We start from the raw sequence: 3868 nt of genomic DNA, 5'->3' as shown, positions 1-3868 counted from the left end.
TCTACCAGAATATAATATTACATATATCTTATTGTTCTATTGTCGATTATTTTGCAGAATATAACGATGAATGGTGCATTCTTTTTGGAAGATCGATGACCATTGTTCATCTTAATCTCATACACTATCATCCAACCTTGAGGTCCTTGATCATCATGTTCCTTCACGTGTTCTGTGAGAATAACTACAAATCGAATTATGTAGAATAAAATTCCGTGAGAATGATTTAATATGACAAATAATAAAAAAATGTAGTAATTTTGATAGAATATACTGATATAAAAAATACCAATGTTATATTATTGCATAATAGTTCATATTAGAAGCTTTAACAAGTTCATATTCGTTAAGAATGCTGGTTTTCAAAACCTTACTTATAATTCTACCAAAATCGCTACAAAAAAAACAGTTAATAACACAAAAACATCCAACTCAAAAAGGGTTTTTGAATTTAGAAAGCAATTCTTACATACATAATGTTATTCTCTTAGAATATACAAAGTGAAAAAAAATTTGTAGAAATCTTATGAAAAAGTAGACTAATTTGTAAACAACATACCTTGAAAGAATTATCGACACGAGAACCATCGATCAGAAAAGTTTACTTTGGAGCCGGTGCAACCAATCTTTGTTTCTTTCCAGCTGTTTGATTGTGGATTTAAGGGTTTCTTGTAGGCAGTGTTGCAAAAATCGGCCTAGGCGGCCGATTAATCGGCGCCTAGGCGCTAGGCGGACCTCGACTGAAGAGGTTTAGAGGTAATCGGCTTGTGTAATCGGAAGGGTCAAAGTCGGTCAAAGTCGGAGATAATCGAACCTAGGGGGAGCTAGGCGCTCAAATCGGTCAACTCAGGTCAACATGATTTAAAAACATTTTAAGGGCAAAATGGTCAAAATATAACAAGTGGTGCTAGGGTTCGTTCCAATTTCTCATTCAATCTTATGTGCAGTCAAAGAAACATCATATTCCCTCTTTCGACTCAACGATTGAAGTGAAACGGCGACTGCTTCTCGTCAATTTAATAAAAAAAAACCCGAAGAAGTTATATAAATCGACATCAGATCGTTGATTTTGACTTTCAATCTGCATCTTGTTTTATCAACGAGCTTATTTTGAAGGTGGGAAAGAGTAAAAATATTGATCTTAACAGGTCCTCTTTGATTTCATTTAGATATGGTGTTGGACCGGTTCTTTTGTTTGATTTCACGCAGGTTTTCGCCCTTTATTGTTTTCGGATTTAACACAGGTGTTGGTGGGTGTTCGACGAAGGTGAAGGCGATGGTGCAAGGGGTCGTTTATGGTGGAGATATAAGGATGGTGGTGATTCAAAGTGGCTAAAATATGGATCAATGGTGTGGAGAAAGGTGGTGTCGAGAGTTGAAGATTACCGGTGACGAATGATTGGTTGGTTCGACTAGAGGTGGTAAAGATGGAAGACGGTTTTGCTGTGATGATGCCCGTCGTTAACAGCAGGTCCGATGGTGATGTTCTTGATAAGTTCTTGAGCTTGGTTCTTGGTTACAATATAAAGAAAAAGAAACACTCTTTTCTCTCTATTACATTCAGAGCTAAAAATGTACACACTCGTTTGTTCTTTCTTCATCTTTTTCTGGTTCGAGGTTTGGATTTGTGTCTCGATTGTAACAGGTAGGGCAGAAGTGGTGGTGATGTTGGTTGGAATGAAAATGAAGAAGAAGCATCAGGGATTCATGCACACAAGATGTTTGATGAAAATCCTCAAAGAGTTCATAGTTGTTTTTGGCTTAAGAACAGGGGTTGTGGTTTACCTATGTTCTATGTGACTATCTGCTGGCTCTTGTTGACTTTTGATTTGTATATGCCTGTTGTTGGTTGTGGTTTATCTATGTTGTGAATTGTTCTATGTTGTGAATTGTTCTATGTTCTGAATTGTTCTGTGTTCCTAAAATTTATATCTAGAATTTATATTAGACACGTTTTTGTGAATCTAGGTGTTTGATTGACATTTCTTTTTGGTTTACAAGTTCTCCGATGTAGATCGATGTAGGTCTATTTTTTATATTGTTCTATGAAGTCTTGGTTAGACTGTTCTATGCAAAGTTCTTGAAGAAATCAAAATATTTCTTAAAACCATCAAGTTTAGTTCTTCTTTTGTTTTCAAGTTTAGTATATATAATGTTATATTTAATGTTATACTCTCAGGATTAATGTTATATTTATTAATTTTTAATAATTTTTTAAATAATTAATGGTGCCCGATTAATCACCGCCTAGCCGATTAACCCCTTGACCCCAGTCCACTGATTAGCCTACGTCGAGCGTTTTCTACAACCATGCTTGTAGGATGAGTAGTTCGTAGAGTGATTGGTCTACATGATCAAAGAGAGCCATTACATATAATCCTTCGTAAACGTCTTTGATGCCATAGAATTTCCTGCATATTATTTGTTATACATTAAGAACACACCAAAGATCGAAGTTCAGCAAATGAAATCCGATTCATAATCACATAACAAAACACATTAGAGTGTATATCTTAAAAATGGTTCAAATATTTGATTCAAACATTTTAGCAAACATTTGGCGGGCAAAATCAAATACCTTATCAATCTGAAGCTCAATGCTAGTTTATAGAACAAGAAAATCAAATTTTTTATGTTAATTCAATCATTTTCTCTACTCTGCTTTATCATCTCTATAGTAGACACACGTTGCATGCTTTAAGGAAGGAGAAAGAACAATAATAATGATGCGTTGAATCAAAAATTGAATATCAAAATCAAAATAACATAAAGAAATCTCTCGATTTAATAATTCCATTTTGTTTGTCACAATATTGATTCTACTTTTTGTAGTGTACGTTTCTGGTTTCAGAGTTTAGCATTATGAAGTTATATGCTGATCCAAGATTCATTAGAATAAAACAAAAATAGCAGACTAGGATCGGAAGAAATGAAGATTGATTTTAGAAAAGAAAGAAAAATTTACATGTGGTTTGTTGTTTAGCGATTGTTTCATGTCTCAGAGAGCAGGGTTGCTTCTTTTTCTGCTGGCATACATACATGAGAACAGAGAGAAATGTAGATGGCGATTGCATCAGTGGAGGCATTGAGAATTTCTTGAGAAAACTAGGGTTACAGACCTTCTATGGAGAATTCATGGCGTGGTAGACTTTAGTTCATCAGTGTTTGGGGGAAGGAGGAGCAATGAGTAAGGTGGGGCTTTAGTGGTGATCGATCAAAAGTGGTAGGCAATCAATCATAAATAATTGCCTAATATAAAAGGATTTGATTGGCATAGGAATCAAATTAATTAAATTTAAAATAATAATTAAATTCTAATACTACCAAATTATCCTTTTGAAATTATTGGTCCATATTGATTCCTATATTCATACAATAGATAGTTAAAACATATGAACCTAGCTCGCTCTCTCTCTCTCTCTCTCTCTCTCTCTCTCTATATATATATATATATATATATATATATATATATATATATATATATATATATATATAGAGAGAGAGAGAGAGAGAGAGAGAGTTTTCTACGGTAAAGTCTCACTATTTTGGGAATTTTTTTGATAAAGTCCTAATTTTTGTTAACAGAAAAGTCTGGATTATTTAACCTTTTGAATAGAAAAGCTCAAGTAACTCACAAATTTATTCAATTTAGCCTTTTTAACCTGTGCAACTGGTTATGAGGCCAAATCATTAATTTTCCAAAAACAATAAGACTTCTCTCCATATTTTCTCAAAATTTGTATATAATGTATAAACATATTTTTTACATATTTATATGCATTTTTACATATTTATGTATTTTTCTAAGTTTATATATATATATATATATATATATATATATATATATATATATATATATATATATATA

The 3868-nt window shown here is 32.9% G+C and overlaps 1 long non-coding RNA gene across 1 annotated transcript; it reads right to left on the bottom strand.

The window, feature by feature from the left end:
- Positions 1 to 3210, bottom strand: LOC145101092 (uncharacterized). Its single transcript, XR_013705449.1, has 3 exons — positions 2966 to 3210; positions 560 to 2411; positions 1 to 184 (listed from the first exon to the last, which is right to left on the bottom strand). It is a non-coding gene; the product is annotated as an uncharacterized LOC145101092 (long non-coding RNA).
- Positions 3211 to 3868: the final 658 nt, after the last annotated feature.

Source organism: Lactuca serriola, chromosome 4, assembly GCF_051521515.1.
Source record: "Lactuca serriola cultivar US96UC23 chromosome 4, Lser_US96UC23_V15, whole genome shotgun sequence".
NCBI classification, from domain to species: Eukaryota; Viridiplantae; Streptophyta; class Magnoliopsida; order Asterales; family Asteraceae; genus Lactuca; species Lactuca serriola.
Note: the sequence above shows the minus strand (reverse complement) of the source record. Positions and strands in the feature narration are given on the sequence as shown.